The sequence below is a fragment of the Ailuropoda melanoleuca genome, chromosome 7 (genome assembly GCF_002007445.2).
Source record: "Ailuropoda melanoleuca isolate Jingjing chromosome 7, ASM200744v2, whole genome shotgun sequence".
Lineage (NCBI taxonomy): Eukaryota > Metazoa > Chordata > Mammalia > Carnivora > Ursidae > Ailuropoda > Ailuropoda melanoleuca.
Genome location: NC_048224.1, coordinates 112,017,167 through 112,040,884, shown reverse-complemented (window position 1 = coordinate 112,040,884; position 23,718 = coordinate 112,017,167). Strand labels below are relative to the sequence as shown.

The window sequence follows — 23,718 nt, the reverse complement described above, 5'->3', positions numbered from 1 at the left end:
CACTGAGCACTCTGTATTTAAAAATGCTATTATACATGGTTTGACTGTGTGCAGGTATTCACAGGCAAAGGAGAATAGTCAACAAAATATTCTAGTCAGTTTGAAAAAAGACCCATAATTTTATGTCCTTTAGTTGAGCCATAAAAGAACCCTTGCTAATTATGACCAAAGTGGTTGATAATGCCAGAGAAGACCGACAGATGAATCCGGATACTTCTCTAAGCAGTGACATTCTCCTTCAAGGGTCACTGACAAATCAAATATTTGGAGGAAAAATTTCCAACTGCTCTATGAAGATAATTTTTAAGATACTTTTTAAGCCTGTATGTTAGAGAGTATTTTGACAAGTTGCTAAGGCTTTGCTGTTTGTCTGAATGTGCCATTTTCTTCACATCTCTCAAGTGGGAAATCACCAGAGATCTAACCAGTGATTTAGTGTTCATCCGTGCCGGAGAGAGGCTTCAATGGTTCATTAATGTAGGCTGATTCCCACTCCTGCTGCCTTTGATTCTGGTTTTAATATAAGCTTCCTATATGTGTGACTGTCATGGGCAGAGCCCAAGCACAGAGATGGCAGCTGAGAAATCAGGAAGTCATTTTTTAATCATATATAGGTAGCCTCATTAGTTGTACAAAAAAAATAATAATAATAAATGTACCCTTTTCATATCACCCAAGTGGCTGTCTGGAGTGTATTGTTTCTAAGTGGTAGTCAGTTTGTAAAAATCTCTCCTGTCACATATGGAATCAAACGGGATTTTGTCCTGAGACCACCTTTAGAACTTTCCATTAATTCTGTATTATTCTTTTTCCAGTTAACAATGACTTTGTATGACCAATAGACAACTGCAGCACCGTTTGATGTGTTGATACTGAATGACTCGTAACATCGGAAAGCTAGAGAGGAAACAGAGTAAGATGACCAGGACAGGGATGCCCAGATTTTATGTATCAAAAACTCTTGATGGTGAGGAAGCTTCTTCACTACTCTTCCCAAAGAAGTCGTGACTCACTCATTGGATACACCAAGAATAATGAAAAGGAACCGTGTCAAAAGATGTTTTAAAAATCTATTTGTATCCCTCCAATGACAAAGTACTGCTTAGGGATTTTTTTTTTTTTTTAACAGGAGGGATGATGAGATCTCCTTTTAAGTAGCTCAGGTAGGGTCTGAGGTGTCTGAGGTCTGGGTCCGAGGTGTCCGAGGTCTAGGTCTGCTCAGATAGGGTTCCATTTGACCCAAACCCATGAGATGTGCATTAAATAGCTGGGCTTCAATGTCATTCTCATCAAAGCAAATGGGTAGAAGATGGCGGAGAGGATGGTACCTCACATTTCAGCACTGATTAGATAAGGAAAGAAGGACACAGGATGAATCATGGTATCCTGGGATTGGATCCTAGAACAAAGAAAGAGTGTTAGTAGAAAAACAGTTGAATCTGACTAACATTTATAGTCTGGTTAATACTGTTCTACCAAGTGAATATCTTAGTTTTGACAAGGGTACTGTGTGAAGTACCGTGTTAACAAGAGTGGAAACTGGATGAAGGGTTGATGGAAACTCTTGTACTGGCTTTGCAACTTTTCTCAAAATCTGAAATTATTCCAAAATAAAAAGGTAACAAAAAGAGAGAGAGCCAGAAGGATAGTTCTTGTTTCCTCTTCAGCTGTTGGGTTGCTCTTAGAAGAACAACATAAGATCTGAAATAACATGAGCATTCAATAACATATCCCATCAACACATACAGAAATTGCACTACCAAAAATTTTCACCACTGCCAAAATGAAAGACAGCTACGAGTAGTCTGGATTTACGTGACCACTTGTGCCAAAGTTTCATTTTCTACTTTAAGCTCTGTAGATACCAACCCATAATTCCACATTTGTCTGGAAAATATAAACTCTGTAGTCTAGATTACAATGAATTAAAATAATTGAGAGCCCACAGTGTATGCTAACCATTATTCAGAACATGCGTTAAGTTTTGGTTTATTTTCAAATTAGAGAAATTACACAGCCATTAAACAGAGGTGTAACGTTTACTATGTCTGAATTCAACAAAGAAAAGAATGAAATTTATTTTTCAATAAAGAAACTTCTGAGGGAAGATAGTTGTCCTAAATTATTCTGTCATCGATTCTGCTTGATCATTCCTAGCGGTGGGTATTAGTGAGGTTCTTATCTGCTCTGTGCTTAGTTCCTTCATCCAAAAAACAAAGCTGGTGACAGAATCTGGGTCCGAGGCTTGTCGGAAAAATTAAATGAGGTAATACAGACCCATTCCTGACATCGTAGGCATTCAATAACTGTCTATGAGTGTTTCAACATCACCTGGAATCCCTGCGCTGTTGCCACTATTGGTGAAAGGAGAGTCATGGTTAGGACTCCAGCTAACCCTCAGGCCTCAGTCTTCTGTGCACCTTCTCAGCAGCATAAAACTGCTGATAAATAGAGCCGGCTGCTGGGGCAGCCAAGGAAGTAGGTGGATGTGAGCTGAGCCCAACTTTGAGTGAACAAAATTTAGTGTGCCTTTCGAATGCTGAGTTCTGGCATATGTTTTTTTCATAAAGTTTGTTTCAATCTTGAGGTACTCTGTAAAGCTAATGGCTGCTGATGTCAATACAGACCTTGCCGGTGTCAACTCGAGCAGCTAACTAAAAAACCTGTCCAATTTCTGTTGATTGGATCGGGCCAAGTTGCCGTAAGAGAGAATTTAGAGTTTGTAGACAGTATGTTCCCTCAAAATGGGGGGGCATTGCTAGCATTCTGCTTGGGAACTGAAGAAAATAGATGGTTAGCTTCACGGTGGGGTAGACTACTCCTTCTTGGGGGTCACCCCTTCCCAAGTTAGAGCCTTCAGGAGTATCTCTTACCTGCAATGATGGCATCCCAGAGCTTAACACCACTAACCGTCAGACACCATGATGTCACTCCCGAGAGTGCCACCTCCCTGAGGAATGGAAAAACAGTGGGGCCAGGATTAGCTCAGCCCTGGTGGGTGGGTGAGCAGGACCCTGAAACAGAGGCGCAGACTCTCACAGCCCTCTCTTGCCATCCTGTTTTTGTTCCTGGAGTTCACAGCCTTTACACACTATCTGCTTAATCAATTCTGCCACCTAGTGGGCCCCTTCCCTCACACTGCTCTTTCTTTCGGGCCTTCCTGGTCTGCTCTGAGGGGCAGGTTTCACTCTCACAGCTCACAGCGTGGGGCACCAGTTGGTAGTGGGTGGGGAAGTGGGGGAGGGAAACCGTAACCCTCTCATAAGAAAAGTAATCTTCGGATGAAAAAAAGGAGAAACTCCTGGGGCCTTACCTCCAGAAAACCAAACAGGTAGGAGTCGTGCTGAGCGATGTGGCTTCAGATCAGCAGAAACTGCGGCAGGCGCAGAGACCACCTGTTAAGCAGAAATCCAAAAATCTTCAAAGACCTTCCCGTGCCAAAAACCTGTGATGAAAATCCCCTTGGGTTTCAACCATCTTTGAAGGCAGCCCCTTGTTAGCCCTTCCCCCTCCTTTTGCTAAGAGCTGAGTGTGCCCCCATCTGGGCTACACGCTGATTTTTTTGAAGAAAAAGAAAGGTTATTTGTACTTCTAGAGACATAGAGGGAAAATATATGATTACTTCCAGCTCAACAGTCTTTGCTTATGTCTGGAAACTATGATATTAATGAATTATCATTTATTGTAATCATCAAATTAAGACAATGTAGTAATAAAATATCATGTCATAATTGAGACTGCCATACCCTTTATATTATAGCTGTGGGAAAACAGGTAAAGAGATATTTGGTATGTAATATTGAGTTAGAAAAAAATCATTATTTCCATGATTGCTGAAGTATTTCCAGAATATTGATTTAAAAAATAAGCAATAGAAGGCTTATTGGAGAATAAAAATAAAACTGTATTATAAACTAAAATATTAGGATTGTTTGCAGCATTTCAAATAAAAATACAATTCAACGTGAAATCTTTACGTTTCTGTTTCCATTGATCTGAGAGCAACTTGAAAGATTTCCCCAAGAATTACTATGTTGAATGCTACAAAACAGAAAACCTTCACAATATTTTTCTTGTTATAAGGTAAATACCAGTTACTGGTGGAACATTTTATAAACTAAAGAAAAATACAAATGACAGAATAATAATCATTTGTATCTCCACTCTCCTGATTTAAATATTGTTGGCATATGAATATTTTTGTACCAACTTTTTGATTGTTCTTCTTTGATGCGGTTTGTTTGTGTCTCTGTTGACTTTTACTTATAGTGGTTATCACTTTCTTATGTACTTCATCTTTATTCTGATCTCACCTTCAGTTGGTATTTTATTATTATTGCTATTGTTTTTTGTAATTTGTTTGTTTCTTTCTTGTGGAGGTTTTGAGCAAATTTCTTATTGAAGAGACCCTATATTTGCTTTCATAAAATATCCCAGAGATTATGTTAATCTAGGACTAGATAGTCCATTAATTTCTTTACTTCGGAATCACACACAACATGGATTATAAATTTGGACTCCAGATGTGAGGTCCTTAATAGGAGATTTATTTATTCATTTAGCGATGGGCATTCTTGACTCTTCTCAGGATGTTCCTTAGGAAAAGCCAGCCCTTCCGGTTTCCTGAATTTATCCTCTATGTCTCATGTAAGCCCAGGGCTCACTTTCTTTTTCCCTCTTGGGCCAATACTAGAAAGTCACTATCACAAGAACCAGAGTCCCAATTCATATGATTACACTCTACCTGTAGTTACTGACTCTGCAAGTAAGAATTTTCTGGTCTTTTTTTCCAACTCATCTTTGTAGTTTCACTAAAACAATGGTATGATGTTTTATACAGCATTTCATGAGTTTTAATAAAGGGAATGTGGTTCATATTAAGTCAGTCTGCTATATTACTGGAAATCATTTTTTCCCCCTCTTTAGCTATTGTTTCTCATAGTTGAAATACTACTCTTTGTCCTTACGCTAAATTACTTCTTAAATTAGAGGAAAAATAAGTCTTGTCATTCAACCCCTTCAAAGCTTCCTGGGTCAGAAAGAATTTAAGTCCTGCTCCATCTGTCCTTCTCCTTAGACATATCCAGCACCGCCATCTGTTTCTAACATGTTTTATATTATGGCGTTGGACCATTGCTTTTTGTTATTTACTAAGAAACACTATAATGTAAACGTACCAAAATGTACAATAACAGACTTAATAATCTTATAATGCAAGGCATTCACCATGCAATTATGGAGTATTACATTAGAATCCACGGGCTCCATGTTTTAGAGCTGGAAGCTACCTCAGAAGCCATCTCAATGTAACCAGCTCTTATAAATGAGAAAACCAAGACTCTCAGAGTTCCAGAATGATTTCCTAAGGTCTTTGTAATACCTCTATTGAAATAGCACCAAGGCACTGAGTCTACTGGGTTCAGAATCAACCCAACATTGTAATGTTAAAATAAGAATCCAGATAATCTCTCATTAAACTTATTAATAAATCTTGAAGCAGTTATCTGCAGTGTGGACAATTGTCTATGCAATTTATAATATTTTTGTTTTAATTTTTCTAGTGGTTTAGAGTTCATCCATGTTGTGGTAGGTTTAAACAATTCCACAACTTATTCTTTAAAATTTCAATATAATTAATGGGATCATAATTAAAAACCAATTGTTTAATAAATAAATACAAGCCATTTTCTATGTACATTTGTGAATGTTTTATCAACATTTTACTTTATTATTAAAATGTCTAAATAAATGAATCACGCAAATTTTGCTTCTCTTATTCTTAGTTTCACTTTCATATGGCTTTTGCTTCCTTTTTTTATCTTTTGTTTGTTCTGATCTTGGATTTGGGGGGAGCATAGGAGCCATAGAAAGATGGTGTGACAAGTAAGACCAGTTTACTCTGCTGAAGCACTTCCTTTCAGCCCGATTGCCCTGCCTGGAGGAGATCATAGATCTCAGTGAGAGCGTTTTTTGTTCACGAGGATTTCAGGACAATATTTTATCTCTTCCTTGAGTGACTCGATTCTTTTTTCCTGAGAACTTGGAGATAATTTTTTTAAAACTTTTCATTGTTAACTTCTTCAAAAGTAATGGGCAAGAGTCATAACTTTATGCACATTTTCCTAATATGTCAGAGATACAAATGAAATGTTAGCAACAAAGTTTAAATAGATTGATTCTTAATTCCGAGTATCTGAAAAGAATACATAAACAATGATTTTCCCAAGGGCCAATGCTAATGCTGGGCTAGAATGACAATCTAAAATTCATTTGGTATTTAGATTAGGGCAGATATTAGTTCCCCCTCCCACCCCCAGCCCCCAAAACACATAACCCCCTGGCAGGCATTTTGAATTTACACTCATTCAAGAGGTGATATTTAGGATGTAGTGTTTTCAGCACTGGCACAAACATTAGATAACTAATATGCAAAAAGACACATTGATATTAAAATGCTACAGGAGGTCTGGCTCTCCAAGGTTTGGTTTTAGAAAGTAGTACATGCCAGATGTTTCAGGGAAAAGCATAAAATCTACATTATGTGCCTAATGGTACTGTATTACATCACAGGGACGGGGATTTTTTTCTCCCTGACCACAGCTGGTGATAACAATATGCCCCGAAGCAGGAAAAAATCAGGCCCCCTGAAAATAGGGCAGCTCTTTACTGTGTTTTTTTCTGGAAGGGTGGGGAAAATTTTTGTCTTCAAAAATCTCTATATATGTGAACGATAGCACTCTCAATCTAACAAAGTCTGTCCTTGTGGGCTGAAATACTGAACTAACCAGTCAGGACCACTACCGTAGGGAATGAACTGGAAAAGGAGAAACCTTCCGATGGCAAGGTCTACACTATTACATATCTGGGCATTGGACAGACTCTATTTATAAGGAGATACCACTGGGGCTCCAAAAAGTCCCTGGCATTAATGAGGATCTTGCCTTGTTAAAACATGTCACGGAATTGAGCTGATCCCAGTAGGCTACTTTTCTCTCATTATGTCAGGAGCTGGCCATACAAAGGATGGAGCAGAGGAGTGAAAAGTGTTAAAATGTAGTAATCATGTTGTGCCCCTCAAAACTTACATCTACCATTGCCCAATTAAAACAATAATAAGAGTAGAGCCTTCTGGCCTTTCTACCTTCTACATGCTTACCTAGAAATAGAGTATTTCTATATTACCAAAAAAAACTACCAAGACATGATGTCCATTGCACCTTATAAAAAATAATTTTAGATATAAAAAAAGCCTGGAGTTACTCTTTCAATTTTTTCTTTCTATTAACTCTTATAATATGGGCCATCTACAAGGGATGTCAAGCCTTTAGAGTAAGTTGCACTCCATACGCTGGACTTAAATTTTGTTTCAGATAACACCTGGCTCTAAAAAGGAATTGAACTGCTATTAAAACAGAAGTTTTTTATATGCTAAATTGTTATCATACAAAATTATACTTAGGTAAATACCCAAATACACAACTCTTAGAAACTCAAAAGTATTGATATTAAAAAAAAAAAAATGATTGATATTTACACATCTAAGGACAGTTGGTATATGGGTTACTTTTTCATTTTGAAGTTAGAATGTCATAGAGATTAAATGAATATCCTTTTCATTTTTTAAATAAAATAATTTTGCCCCCCAAATTACCAAACTTTGCGATATTTGCATCACATAGTCATGGAGCCAGCATGGTAGACAGAAGTCCTGTCCATCTTCCTGGAATACATCTTTTTCCTGTCATTGGCTTTAATGTCTTATTGCTCTTTCCTAATCTCTCTTTTCTCTTTCTCTCTGAGTACTGTCACATTCTCTTGTATTAGAATCTCCAATTTGCTCCTTAAAAACAAAAGTTAAAAAGTTACTATCACTGCAATGTGGATGCACATGTAAACGGTACGGGAAGCTAACATCTAATGGAAACAATAGTTTTGTGTCATACTGCCATCTAATGGTGTCCATGATGCTTGACCTCTTCCATCATTCATTGCACAACCTATTTAACAGAGCAAGTTATTAATTGAAACATAATTCCCAGATTTTAAGAATTTTTAGAAAAAAAAATGTTTTATATAATACAAAGAAGGAACACATTTACAAACAGCCTTAGTGTTTTGTTTGCGTATTTACATGGTTGGTTCTTTATAGCTGATTTTATTATCCCACAGAAAAACCCAGGATGTTTACTTCTGTAGCTTGTATTTTGATAACTTCTTTCTGAGCTATACAGCTAAAGGCTTTCAGTAATTGCCAACCTACCTACTACTTTAATAATTCACAAGTAGCATGCAACCGTACTTGTCATTTGTGTACATTTCCTGAGGTTTTCCATTGGGGCCAACCAAGACTCATAGATACTTCTCTTGAAGGCAAACCAGTATTTCCCTCAATGCTTCTATTATACTCAGATGAGGAAAAGATAATGGAAGAGCACTCTACCTAACTCCAGTTCTAGCCCCTTCTAGTTCCATAACTACCACCGGCACCCTGTATTACCTTGGCTGAAGGATTTATTTCTGTAAACTTCCATTATCTTATCACTTAGATAAAAGTGTAGAGTAGATGACTTCTAAGTTGCCTTAGAGCTTCAAAAGTATGTCATTTTAATGGCATATCCAACTAAGATGCATGTAAGATCAGAGTTTAATTTGACACCGTGGACCAAGAATCTTTACAGCCATAGCTCTGTTCCTGAAACCATCTGATAGAGCTAGAGGTAGGAAATAGTGACTAACAGGTAAATGAATTCTACCTACTTCTTAAGAACACTATCATCCCCACGTTGCTGATCTGGTCTACCACGTTATCTGAAAAATAAGCAATTATAAGGTGATGTAACAGAATGTACGCAGAAGAAAACTGAGCCTATTATGATTCAAATCATATTGAAGATGATATATTTCATATATGTATGTGTATGTTGGGAATATACATGGAGGAAAAAATTATACTAATTATTCTTACATAATATATTTTAGGTCTCATAGAGCTTTACTGTAAGTCAACCATCAATATAAAATAGCAGCAGGGAGAAGAAGAAGAGAGTAATATATAGTCAAAAACAATAACAAGCCAAAATCAGAATTACAGAAGCTTATTTCATCTGATGAAGACAGATTGCTACCTAATTCACAAAGAAAAGCAGAACTTGGAACAACGCTGACAAAATTCTCTTCAATTTTATTCAAACTCATAATTAAAAGGCTTTTATTTAAAAAATGAACCTACTACTTCTGTATCTATCTCACAAGGGTCAAGATCTCAGAAGTCTTAAACATGTAAAATTGTCTTAAAGCAATTAACATGTGCTCATCAATTCACTACGAATAAGGCAAAAAGGAAGGAATGTGGCCATGTAACAATGAAAATTTTCACCAGGGAGAATTCAGGAAATTTTGTTTAAAAAAAAATAAAAAGCCTAGTGACTGTAAAGAGAATAGAAAACAGTTAGGAAAGTGTGAGTTCAAGAACAGGGAACAAAGTTTACATACTGTCATGCTTTCTCTCCCTCCCTCTCCACTTCCCTCCCTCCTCCCTCTCTCCCTTCCATCCTTCCTTCCTTCTTTCTCTCCCCTTTTTTTTCTTTTCCTTTACCTTTGGGTAATTTTCAATTATGTTAAGCAGGTCTTAAGGAAAGTATGACGTGAGAAAGGCCATTCATTTGGTCTTCTCTGCCAGGAGGTCTCTAAGAATCAATTGAGAAAAAATTAATCAATCATTCTACAATCATGTATATATCATAAACTTTCAAGTATTTATAGTGAAATAAAAATGTTTACTGCCCATCTGGATGCATTTCCCAGAAACAGCAAAACCAACATCTGACTCAGTGTGAGGAGTGTTATCTGCTTTGCAAACACACAAGTAATAAAATACTTGAATAAGTTCTGAGGGAGAGAGGAGGAGCAGAGGAAAAGAGCCAGGTTATAAACCAGAACCCAGTCTGCAAATCCAAAGAAAAAAGAGTCCCAGAATGGGAAGATTAAAGTAGCTTAGAATTTGGCAGTCATTACAAGCACAATGGTGAGTTCTTTGGGCATTTGTATGTCCTATTGTGCTTTTCTGACCTAGATTAGGCTAGTTACTCAGAACACAGCAGTATAGCTTTGCAGTAACGTTGCCCCATGGCTTAATTTCCCAATTAAACTTAAACAAATTTCTCAAATGCCCATAAAACCCTTGGTGGCAGGATCAGTGCACCTGAATATTTAATTATTTGAATGTCAGTCTGAGACATAGATAATTGGCAGCTAATAGAAAATGCTTCAGACCCGAAAACAAAAGATTCTTCTATGGTTGATTAGGGAATAAGTGAATACACTTACCAAAATTGAGACACTTTTTGTTGTTGTTATTGTTCCCTAAAAAAGTGGGAAGACACTAGAGAACTAGAAAAATATAAAAAATAGTAAATAATATTGAAGAAAAATCTCAGTGAATTGTAATTACATTCTAGATGCTGAACTTCGGCTGCAGTTAAATGATAGAACTGATATTACGATACTATCTGTGTATATCTCCAGACTAAGTGATGGTCTAGCAGAAAATACCAGGGTTCACCTGTCTGAAAATACTCTTCTCTTCTTTGGCTATAATGTTTCAACATAAGTAAATATAAAGCTAAGCAAAACAAATATATGTATCAGACAACATTTAACAAAATGAAATTAATCTAGTGACCCTCATAAATCAACTTAATTATATACGTAGTAAAATGGCTTGAGACTTGGCTGGAAAATGATAAGCCAGAGGTGGTGATAAAAGAGTTATCGAGCTCAGGAGAGGTCCCGGTGGGAAGCCCAGAGAATTAGTCTTGGGCTCAGTCTTACTTTACATCTTAATTACTGATTTCAAAGAAAGGCTAAACAGCACATTAACTAATTTGCAGATGGTACTAAAATGGCAAACACTGGGAATTGCAGATTAAAAATCCAAAGGGATTTTAAGAGGTTAGAAATCGGAATCAGTGAAACCCAGCCCTTTAAGTCATAATAACAGTGATGATGATGGTGATAAAACAAAAGCTGTGCTTAAATTCTTTTGTGGAGACGTCATGTAGAGAGATGCAAGAAAAGACATTTTCAAGACACTGAGTCAAGAAACCTAATGTATGGAAAAGCAAGTTTGAAGTACAGCAAACACCGAACCAGACACCCTTGAAAGGAGAGAAATAAGGGATTCTACAAAGACTGCAAGTGTATTTCCTGGATCAAAAATCAGTTTGGCTCGCTTCTCATGAGGCTGAGAAAGATGATCCGTGGTCCATTGCCACTAGGTGTTCATTTCTTTCCTTCAACTTGACTCCTCAAGTAGCAACATCTACCTCTTATCCTTCAGATGTATATTCCTCTCGAAATCTAGAGATTCTTTACTTGAGGATTCCAAACTACATGATATCTCTGGGAAATAGAGATGATGGGGCTGACATCCCTATTTGCACCCCCCCCCTTTTGAAACATCAATGGCAGCAGGCTGAGGAGGACGAGGCACAAGACGATGACTGGGAAAAACTTACCAATGAACAAACATTTCTAAAATATGTCTGAAAGCCGGAAAGGGTGGAAATGACTTTTGAAATGAAACAATGGGTAGAGTTAGCCTAGACTCTGTTCCCAGGAAGTGAGGATATCTGTCCAGTGAAACCTCCAAGGAACTCTGAGTTCAGAATCAGCTGAAGACCAAGTGTAGGAAAGGGAAATGAAGCAGATACAAGGTTGTTGATAATGATCTTTTATGGGATCATTGTACCAGTCTGTGTGGCCACCCCATACCCAGCACAGAGCCCAGACAGTTCGCATTCCCTCCGGGGAAAGCATCACAAGGCTATTCTCTAAAGAAACCGAACCAAAGTATAGGGGGAATGCCATAGATTCCAATAGGGATTTTATTTTCCCCAACCACTGAAAGTCCTCCTCATTCTGGAATTTGGAGAGCTGGAGGCAGAGAACTGATTCCCAACCCATTTCTCCTACAATGAAACCTCTTAGTCCTACAGCTACCCAAGCAATCTTTTCAGGTGGGAAAAAAGAAACAACAACTGTGGTCACTATCCCCTCCTTCTACAGCAAGAAAGGGTTAAACTGTATTGATATCAGAGTTGAGCAGGGACCCAATCGTCCGTTTGGCCTAGACCAGTCCCACTAGGAGCTACCAAATGTAAGTTCCTCACCAGAAGAAACTTGCAGCCCTGAATGGATAACCAAGTATCACCAGGCATGTGAGAGATCCATAAGCAAAGCAGCAGCAGGAATGAAAATAACAAACAGAACACAGACCCTGGAGAAAATAAAGATATTCAGAAATCCTCTAATATTTTTAAAGATCAGGACATATTAAATGCATAAGGTAAGAACAAGAGGAAAAACAGGTTATAATGAGTATGACCATCACAAGTTAAAAAGAAAGGCAATTAAAAACCTTAAAAAATCCCAAAAACTCCTGATCATGAAATTCATTGTACAGATAAAAAGCAAACTAAATGTAGCCTGAACTTAATCATTGATGAAGTATTTAAAAGGGGAAATTTAGTTGATTTTAACTCTAAAAACATTTTCTTAAGACGACCAAGAGATGAAGGCATTGGGCCTATAAAGAGGAAACTGATTTAAGCATACAGCTAGGCACAGCACTGAATAGTATGGCTATATGATCGGACCCGTGTAAAGACTGCTTGATCTTCGAAGCTTATCATCAAGGTGTTGTCAAAAGCTGAAAGACTTAGTTTGGGATTACTGGGGAGGTTGTAATGTTAGTAATCTTAAGAAAATTAAAGTAAAATTATAGCTGCTAGTCAGATTTTCAGAAGGAAGAAAACTTGTGACAGAAAGGCTGAAAGAGTTGAGAAGTATTGTCCGAAGTTGATAGAAAAATAAAAAGAAGTTCAGAACATTATTAAAAGTTATAAAATTAGTTTTAAAAAAGTAAGAAATGATATAAAAATATCAAATTGAGGAAAAGAGGGTAGCTTGAGATAAATTCTCATACTTTTGTATTAAGAAACCAAGAAGTATTTTAAAAATTTGAAGTCAAGAAATAGAAGCAGCATATCATTTAGAGTTAGAAAGGCAATTACCACACCAAACTCAAAGAGACAATTAAAAGAGCTTACCTCTGAGGAGTAGAACCATATTTGATACATATTAGATACAACCTATATGCATACATTTCTCTAATCAAAATAATGTTTAACATACTTTGTGATTCATTTGTTTTATATTAAATAATACAGAATCAAATAACAGAACAGAATAGCATAAAAGCTCTTAACAGATATCACTTTCTGAATAGGTAAATAGTCAGTTTGTACAAAATTTGAGAAATTATATCTGCAGACAGTGGAGACAGGTGGCCATAGCTAAAGCAACATGCACGCGAGCCTGTGCGTATATATTCCGATCCCTCCAGCTGCCTTTCTGACAATATCTGCTCTAGGCTATCTATACTTCACTGACAACTCAATATTCTACAAACATTAAGTATGTCTTTCTGTCTATAAGACAGATAGAACTTCCTAAATAGGGACCTTCATAATTTGGCGGCCATGATCCCTACGAGCCTCATCTCACCGTGTTCAATAACATGTAAGCTGTCTGTCCCCGCCCAAGTAGGCTGCTCGCTCTTCAGAGATACTGTGAGCCTATCCATGTATTTGTGCTACTCTACTCACTCGAAACACCCTGACCCACCCTCTGTTGATATAAACCCTCCCCATCCATCTAGTTTATGCTCAAGCCCCACCTGGTCCCTGAAGCCTTGTTTGACTATCCTATCCTATAGGATGGGAACCTGCACTGTAATCTTATTTACATTTTTTTTTAGAAAAAGAGCGAGATCGCACACGAAAAAGCAAATGGGCAGGGGTGGGCAAAGGGAGAGAATCTTTTTTTTTTAAGATTTTATTTATTTGTCAGAAAGAGAGAGCACAAGCAGAGGGAGCGGTAGGCAGCCAGAGAAGCAGGACCCTGGGATCATGACCTGAGCTGAAGGCAGCCGCTTAACCGACTGAGCCACCCTGGTGCCCCTTTGCTAGTTTTTTCTATACCTTTCTTTCCCGATTTTCCTTCTTGCCTGTCCCCACTTTTTCCTCCCGGTAAGCATTTACTGATCACGTACGGTATGAAGGCTAATTTGACAACTAGTCCTGCGCTGTTTGTAAAGTCTCCCTACTGCTATTGGGCTCCGCATGTTTCTCCGACTGGTGTCTCTAGCTTGACGTAAGCTCTGTGAGGATAAAGGACCACACTTCATACTGCTTTTCATACTTCACAGTGCTTAGGACTGTGCCTTCAACAAAGTAGATTTGATAACTGTTTTTTGGTTAAATGGGAAAGTGTATAATAACTTACCTTTATAACTTATTAAATAGAATTATGGCACTCAATTTAATGTTACTAATCTTAAATAATTTTGAAGTTTGGCTTATTATACAGTATAGAGTAGAAATAAAAATTGTGGGGATTTGGAGACTGAGTTGATTCCTGGTTCCATTACTTCCTGGCCATCTGACCTGGGACCAGTGACTTCTCTACCTTAACCACAGTTTTGTCATCTATAAAATGTGGCTAATAAAATAGCAAACATACTTTGCTGGGTTGTTGCAAACACCAAGTGAGACATACAAAGTGTTTCGGATTGTGTCTAATATGCTACAAGTATTCTAAAAGCATCAGCTACAGCTGGGTGCTCAGATGGCTCAGTTGGCTAAGCGTTTGCCTTCAGCTCAGGTCATGAGATTCCAGGGTCCTGGGATCAAGCCCCATGTCTTGATTTGAGCAGGGAGCCTGCTTCTCTCTCTCCTGCCTACCACTTTGCCTGCTTGTGTGTGCTCCGTCAAATAAATAAAATCTGTTAAAAAATAAAAACGGCAGCTACTTTATTATTTTCAGGACATAAGAGCCTCACAGTCTGAATTGCTTAACTCTTAACAGGGATTTCTCATGCGAAGTCCAGTAGGAAGAGTGGGCACCCAGGCTGTATATGGTCACTCAAGTAGTAGGCGGAGGGACACTATCTGAGCCGTCTGTAGTGACCACAGCAGTGGAGGAGAGAGTTGAGGGTTGCGGGCTGGCTCTTTTGTTTGAGGACCAGTAAGTGACCGCCATCTCTGCTGCCCAGCCCAACTGCAAAAACAGCAAGGGGGTTGAAATGGGTGAGGGAGTAGATTGAATAACCAACCAGTGAACCTTCTGTTTCTGCCACAGATAATGATGGATCTCTGGAGACAGAATGGCAACAAGCAGGGGCACAGTCTAAATGTTTAGGAGATGAAAATGTGATTCTGTATCAGATTTCAGAAATAAGGATCTTTGAAACTATACTATTGAATTAAATGCCTTAATGTAAGAGAGTCATTATTGATCCGACTTCTCCGGAAATTAGGATCCCCAACAAATGTAATGATTCCTTTTTGTGTTTTTAATTTACATTTTAAAGTTATTCAGAGGTTGGAGATGGGAGCAGTCTTGTTTTCAAAATTAAAAGTTGATCTTCTATTTAGCTATTATTTTCAGGTAAATATGAAGTTTTCCACATTAAAGTTGCACTTCTTATTTGCTGCCAGCAAGGGGAGTTGTAAGAACTCTTAAATAAAAGTTTCCCCCTAGGTTGCTAAAACGAGGATCTCAAAGGGAATGAAGAGAAATTGCAGACTGAAATGAGTCACTTCCCCAAGTGACACTACTTCTGCAGAGCGACTGCAAGATCTCGGAATGCTTTTGAATATTGCCCTACAGAGTAACAAAGGGCACTTTCTTTTGCAAACTTGGTGTTTGTAAAGATAGCCCTAAGATTTTTCTCTGGTTTGGTTTTGTTTTTCCTAAATGAAGTCTGTGACTGCAGACCCACTGACTCTTTCGGAACAATCTCCTGTATATTTCTGAGATAGAAATGCCAAAACACCTCACTTTCACCCGAACCTGTACATTTCCTGATTCCCCTGGGGAATCTGGACCACTTCCCTCTACACTCCTGCTCTTCACGCTTTATTCCGCTTTCCCAGCAGGGCCTTCTGAGGCGCTCTAAGTGATTGCACAACTGCTGTCCCGCTGATTATTCATACAAGACCATTCTCTGTGGTTAAGAGGTGGACACGTTATCTCACATGGTGCATAGTACTCGACCCGAGTTGAGACTCAGGAAGGTAAAGGAAGGGATTTCTTTGTCTCTCTAGCTCATAAGAATAGATATTTGAATTCTATGTAAATTTCACATTTTCTTGTTCAACTTGAGAGTGTGAGCCGTAAGAAGAAAAGATCAAAAGTAGAGGAAAGAGATAGTAACATAACCTGCATCTAGATTAAGATTTATTGTGCTTTTTCTGTTCATTCTGCTTTCTTCTTTTTTCTCTTTGTCACTTTGTGCAATCAATTCAAATAATTTGGTGCAGAAAACCACTTTTTTTTCCTCATATAATGCACTTAGTTAAGTCTTCAGCATTTTTAACCAAATGTTTTCCTAAGCCTTCTATCTCATTGTGTTTCTAAAGCCATTAACTATATACCCGATCTAGAATTCGGCATATCGTCCATCTTTTTATTTGAAAGAAATTTAACGTCCTCAGTGGATTATGGGATTATCTAACTTGCTACATCAACACATAGGGGAATATCTTTATACTAGCATTACAAAAATGTATGCTCTATTATTCAGAGTTTTAAAATGTATTTTTTAAAAAGCTAAACTGGCTAAATAGCTCTATACTCTATCACATATGGTTTGGTGGAAATATTATTAAAATAATTTTAGTTACTAACATATTTGCTCAGAAATTATAATTTTTAATGGGAATTTGCCACATCATTTCTACTTTCTTTTAAAAGAATTGCTTTAAATACTTTCTGCTAGGAATGAAGTCATATGGCAGGCACATTAGCTTTTAGAAGAATACCTTAGGTTAGTCTCCTTAAAATTTAACTGGTCCTCCTTTTGATGTAAACAGTTTCACCAACGTGGGAACACCTGTGCATGAAGTTGGGCCTAAAATGTCCGGGTCTGGCTTGGCCATCTTCACCCCTTGGACTGTTGCTCTGGCATCTGGAGTAATTCTTCGGCTTCTTACTGCCTTCCTCCGCGCCAACCTTTGCTGTCCAGTCCCCTACACACATCCATGAGCAAACCCCTATTCAACTTTGCACAAAACATTCTACGGCATTTTCTCCTTCTAATATGTAGGGGGAGGAAGAGAGAGGGAGAAAAGGCAGAAATCTTCGTTTGCACCCACCCATATCAGTAGTGTACAGGCATCTCTGGTCTTCTCCGATTTGGTCTGCTTTCACCACTGCTGGTGGGCTCTGCTGATGTACTGTTTCAAAATAGATGGTGTCTGTGGTTGTCTTGAGATGCCATGCAGCTCTCTGCATCCTATGTATCTGTAAGAACACCCTCAAAGAGTAGCACCCATCCTCCTTTGGCCCTTTCCCCCCCGGTAAGCCCCATCTTTGTTCTGTGATGGCCACTTGGTCAACTTCGAATCTTCTGCTTTCTCCTCTAAACTTGGTTCTCCCTCATACGGAGCCACATGAACCACTGAGGTCTGCCAAGTGTTGTGGAGAACAGGCATGGATATAGTTCATCCCAAGACCATGCTAGCATGGTCTACACCAAAAAGCGTTGATCCTCCTAAAATCTCCGGAAGAATAATAGTCGCCAGTGCCTTGAATAGAACATGGGCAGCTCTGGGTGATGTTGAACACTTCACCATATTCTATTGCATTCAACCTAGGCGACATGATGGACCTGAAGATTCCATGGCTCAGCAAGCGTCCAGCCAAGGAGTAGATGCCAGTCTCCTTTCTGTAGACATCCCTAATGTGGATGATTCTGTGGGAGCTCTTCCATCGTTTGAGGGAGAGCACCCCTTCTCCTCCTTCATGGGATGGGCAGATAAAATCATTCATCACTACACTAACCTCCCTTAAAACCTATATCCCCAATGGTCTTCTCTTTTCTGATGCCTCTTCCACTCTGAGAAGTAAAGAATGGTTATATTTGGGGTGGTTTTGTTGGCTCTATGGAATTTAGCAAGCACGATCTGGGACTGGGAGGGAGGACCCAATCATTTTCATCTCTTTACTGTGGAGGATCCTTAATGTCTCTTGGTTTTCATTTGTGGATTCCTGTCCCAATTACAGAAAGGTTTCATGCAATATCCTATTACACATATGTTGTTGCTTTTTATTATTTTGACAGTTTTGCAAGGTATGGAGTCCAAATATTCCACCTTGGGTAGTAAAGGGACAATGAACACAAGTAATTTCCTTAAGCCCATATGGCTAAGAAGGGGTTGACTCCAGTTTTGCCTGACTCCAAAGCCCACACTCTCTTATACTCCTCAGTACTTCTTTTTGCAAATTATTCAGTATCTCTGGACCTCATCTGCTCTCTCTCTTTTTTCCTCTGTACCTCATTTTGACATGGGCAAAGCTATGAAGATAGATTGTATGATTGTTGTTATTTCTTCAACCTACAATAGTGTATTGTTATATTGATGCATTTTATTCTATTTTTAAAGATGTAATGAATGTATTTGGTTTATCTTAATTCACTGAATATTCTTTAAGCAAATATTTAATGAGGACCCCCACCACGTGCCAGGCACTGTGCTGAACTGGGAGTCGTATCGATCAACAAAGTTCCCATTCTCATGTAGTTTGCATGTTAGTGTGTGTGATATGTGTATGTCAGTTGATAAGGTAACAAATATACATATTTATATATTATTGATACATATTTATATACATAAACATATATCAGATATAGTATTTACATAATATATATTTATATAACCTGTAAATGCATCATAGGTTTTATAAGTCAATTATTGCTGGTTATGGTATGGTTTATGAAAAACTTAAGGTAGGGTAAAGTTAGAGTGTAAAAGGTAGGTGTTTTTTATTTTGAGTGATCGAAAGGGCCCTTCTGACTAAGCGATATTTAAGCAGAAGTCTCAGTCAAGTGTGACCGAAATGCCATGCAAATAACTGAGGGAAGATCATTACAGGCTGGTGGATAGTTAGTGCAAAGGCCTCAGGTAAGAACATGCTTAGCTTACCAGAAACAGCAAGAAGGCCAGTGTGGCTGGAGGCATAGCAGGGCAGAATGCGGGCAAGAGGTCAGAAAATCCATTTAGGGTATTGTGGTCATAGTAATAACTGGATTTTATTCTGAGTGAAATGGGAAACATTTAGTGCAATACAATGCGATTAAATGGCATTTTTATAATATTCATCCTGCATTGAGACTAGACTCTGGGGGGGCAATTGCAGAGTGGGGAGACCATTCAGGTAGCAAGGAAAAAGAGGTGACAGCTACTTGGACCTGGGCATTAGTGGTTGAGACAATGAGCAGTTGTGTTCTATATGTTTTTGAAAATTACAGCTAACAGAATTTGCTGATGGGTTAGGTATGAGGTATTAGAGAAAGACAAACTGGACAAGCATAAGTACAAGGACTTTGGCTCACATTTAAAGATACGTAGATACGGGGCAGCTGTGTTACTGTTTTCAATGTGTCAGTGTGTTTTCAATGTTTCATAACATTGAAATAACAAGTTAACAATAAACATTTCATAACAAGTTCTATTTCATTACCGTAATTCCTACAGTGAGTCTTTATTTTATATACAAACATATTTAGTTATTGCTACCACTCATTTTACGTCAACCTTCTCATTCTTGAATTTTTATATCTACCTCTTGGTGGACTTGATTTCATCATCAACTTGATTTTTTTAGGAAGACTCACAGGTATCACATTCCCTGGGATGTTTCTTGATTGTAAATGTCAGGCTTTGAGTTATATCAGAGGATATTTTGTTTCTGAGTTTCACTTTCTTTCCTTGAGATCTCTGCACACATGGCCCCACGGTCTCTTATCACCGAGTGTCGTTCCCTGACTTTCACCACTGATTCCCCGCTTACATTCTGGCTGGCTACTCTTTGTCCTCAAGAATTTTTTCAAGAACCATTTATAGAAATTCTATTCCTTGCTTTTATTTTTATGTTGGAATTATCTGCCAATTGTCTTTATACTTAAATTGATAATTTAACTACTCATACTACTTTAAGTCACACTTTGTTCCTTAATATTTGGTGGAAATTTTCCATTGTTTCCTCCAGCGATGGTTGGTATTAAGAAACCAAGCTCCAGCCTGATTTTTCCCCCTAAGAGGTGACTTACTTTGCTTGTCTAAGGCCAAAAAATTAATTTCTTTATTTTTAAAGTTCTTTATCGTTAAATTAAATGAGATATTTTGGGGGCGCCTGGGTGGCACAGCGGTTGGGCGTCTGCCTTCAGCTCAGGGCGTGATCCCGGCGTTACGGGATCGAGCCCCACATCAGGCTCCTCTGCTATGAGACTGCTTCTTCCTCTCCCACTCCCCCTGTGTGTTCCCTCTCTCGCTGGCTGTCTCTATCTCTGTCGAATGAATAAATAAATAAAATCTTTAAAAAAAAATTAAATGAGATATTTTTCAGTGTTTTTGCTTGATAATGATGATAATGGTGATGTGTGTTTGTATTTCCTTTAACATACTACCTTCTTTCAAAACGTTCGATTCTCTTTTCATTTCAGAGGGAAAAAAAAAGCGTTATTCTATTATTTCTTTGAATATTTTTTCAATTATTGAATGCCCTATTTCATGGACACTGATTTTGTATTATCTTTGCCTTCTAAAGTCATTATCCTCTCCCTAGTTTCTCTTTATCTTTTTTCCTTCAGCATGGAGGTTTGGCTTGGCAGGGAGCCAACCATGTGATTGGAGGGTTGAAAGTTTCTGCCCTAACCCCCCAACCTCTAGGAAGAAGGGTGCAGCTGGGGATTAAGTTAATCATCAATGGTCAATGATTTAATCAATCATGCTTACATAATGGAACCTCCATAAAAACCCTAAACAATGGATTTCCCAGAGCTTTGGGGTTGGTGAATGCTTCCATGTGCTAGAAAGATGGCGCACTGGCCATTCAGGGCAGAAGCTCCTGCACTCAGGACCCTTCCAGACCCTGCCCTATGAAGCTCTTTGTCTGCCTCCTCATTTATGTTCCTTATAACATAAACTGGTAAATAGAAATGTTCCCCTGAGTTCTGTGAGTCTCTACAGCAAATTATCAAACCTGTGGAGAGGGTTATGGAAAACCTTGATTTGTGGCCAAGTTGGACAGAAGTGTGGCTAACCTGGGGAGCCACTACTTGTGATTAGCATCTGAAGTCCTTGAGCCCTTTACCTGCAGGGTCTGCAGGTTAAGGGCTCTAACTACTAGAGTCTGAATTGAAATAAATTGTAAGATACTCGGTGGCTGCAGAGAATTAGAGAATTGCTTGGTGTGGAAAACCCACACATTGGGGATCAGAAATTTTTTTCTTTAAGTTTTTAAATTATCTTGATACCCACCTCCTGCTTTTTAAAACCTATCTGTCTGCTCTTCTTGGCTACCTTGAAGACTGAACTTAGTGTTCTATTTGCTTTTCTGTAGCTGAGAGGCACAGGTGAGTGTTATGGAAGGAAAGTGAGGTGAGGAGGAGCTCAGCAGGGTCCGCACATGCCCTTTGTTTGAAGGTCAGCAACTCTGCTCTCTCCTTTGGGATTTTCTTAGATGTTGTGTATCATTTCACCCACTTGGGAAAGGATTTTAGTCCAGAAAGTGAATCCACTGGGGCTTTGAATTTTTTCCAAGATATATCAGGAAGTCATGGATAATCTCAAACCTCTCCGGTGGTTTTGAGGTCCATTTCTATTGGCTCAGTTGATGTAGCCTTTCTCTATAGGATCTATCCTTGACTCTTGGAATAATTTTCTTATCCTCCCAGCCTCAGCCTGTTTATTGCTCTCTAACCTGGTAGTGGTTGGTGGTGGATACAAATCATAATGAGAATACTGAGAATTTTAAATTTTGAATTTTAATGATTCAACTTTCCTGCCCACTACAACTCCAGGAATGTAGGGGTAAAGTTAGGAGCCAATGCACTCAGATGCATGGAAGAAACTGGCTTTTGTCTTGAAGTTGATAACATGTGGTTGCTCATCCTTTCTGTTTGGTTGTTGGTTAAATTTTATCCTTTATTTATTACTATTTTTTATTTATTCTATACTATATTTTATTTATGATTACCTGTTAGGGAGAAAGCTTCTGTGTTCCAGGTATATGCTACCATTTTAGCCTGAAATCGATAATATTTTAATAAAACTTTATGACACAAGCAATAAACACACACACAAAAATATATAAGAAAAAATAATAGTCTATAATTCTACCATGAATTAACAATCATTAACATTGAAAGAGTATTTTCCTATGATAATATAGAGAGAATGCAATATATATAATTCTATTTTATAAATTTTCTGTGTATGTATTATTTTACCACATTAATATATAGCTTTTGTTTGTCACACTTTTCTCACTTAAAAGCGTTTTTAAAAGTTGCTTTCATGTCGATGTTTAATAATAACAATAATCAAATAGTATTTTAAATAAATTTATATTTATAAAATATTATCTTAAATAAATTCAAGACATTCCATTTTATGAATCTGATATAATTCCTTAAGCCAATATTATATTGGTAGGTACTTAAATTTTTTTCCAATGAGTCCTATTATAAACAGTGTTCAGATATGCATGCTTTCTTATACAACATATTTGGTGGCATTGCTTTTACTTCCTTCAGACAAAGTCCCAGAAGAAAGCTCAACGGATTATTTGGGAAGGAATCCACATTCGGATTAAGGCTGCAAACAAATTCACCTTGCTCCAATTTTAGGGACCTACATGATTTGACTACTCTTAGAGGAACTATCTATGATTTCTCCAAGAACTAAATTCCAGAACTAAAAAGGACTATATTAGAATACATAATAGAGTGTGTATAGTTCAAGCATTTAAGATATTTCCAAGTGGGTATATATCAATTACTTTGGATCTTGACCAAGATCCTGAATCTTAAAAAAATTACTATACAGCTGGTACCTGAGTCATATGTTTTGCAGGATCAAAAGACATCAAGCTTTGGTCTTACGGTCATTTAAAATGGCATTAAAAATTCTAAAATTGGATTTAAGTAATCCAAAACTGCTGTGTCATACCAAGACTTAGCAGCCTCATGAAGAACAATGTGTGATAGAGCAGGAACGCCTCGAAAACTAGCTAACTCATGACTCGTTTCTTGTTTCGTCCCAACCATCAGGATACTTCTCTTTCTCCCCAGCACCGTCAGCTGCCAGGGAGAGGGAGGGAAGGGAGACAGAAGAACTCGTGAACTCACAAATTTGCCCCGATGCAGCCCTCCTCCACAAGGTCATCGCACAAACACGAACATCTGCTGAGACTTGGGTGGGACAGCTCTGAAGGGAAGTCTGAGGAGAAAAGAAGTGGGGGCTGTGATTGCTCAACCTTGACTTTCTTCAGCGACTTGTGCTGATTCATCTTCTGCAAACCACCCGCCATGGAACAAACCTCAATTGGCCAAGACTCTATTGTTATTTTGACGCTGCTCCGGGACTCAGAACTCCCAGCGACAGGGCACATGATTCACCCCACTCCAAGTTGAGCTGAGTCATTACTGGTGGCAGCTCTAGAGTCTCTTGTTTATAATTCAGGTGCCTCACAGAAAGCAAGAGCTCGTGTGCTCCACTTTCTGAGGACGCGGAGTTCAGTTCCCGCACAACAGTGGGGGTCGGGAGCTCGTATTTCCAGCTCTCAGGGAAAGCATCCACCTCTGACCCT

General features: G+C 38.3%; 1 long non-coding RNA gene across 6 annotated transcripts; it reads right to left on the bottom strand.

Annotated features, from left to right (window-relative positions):
* Nucleotides 1–1,109: 1,109 nt before the first annotated feature.
* On the bottom strand, nucleotides 1,110–23,347 carry LOC105240354. Of its 6 annotated transcripts, XR_004626775.1 has the most exons (8): nucleotides 23,258–23,347; nucleotides 22,105–22,153; nucleotides 10,327–10,389; nucleotides 9,596–9,686; nucleotides 8,758–8,808; nucleotides 3,314–3,395; nucleotides 2,874–2,950; nucleotides 1,110–1,399 (listed from the first exon to the last, which is right to left on the bottom strand). It is a non-coding gene; the product is annotated as an uncharacterized LOC105240354 (long non-coding RNA). The 6 variants fall into 6 exon arrangements; XR_004626776.1 differs by lacking the exon at nucleotides 10,327–10,389; XR_004626777.1 differs by lacking the exons at nucleotides 8,758–8,808; nucleotides 9,596–9,686; nucleotides 10,327–10,389 and adding an exon at nucleotides 17,220–17,367.
* Between the last annotated feature and the right edge of the window lie 371 nt (nucleotides 23,348–23,718).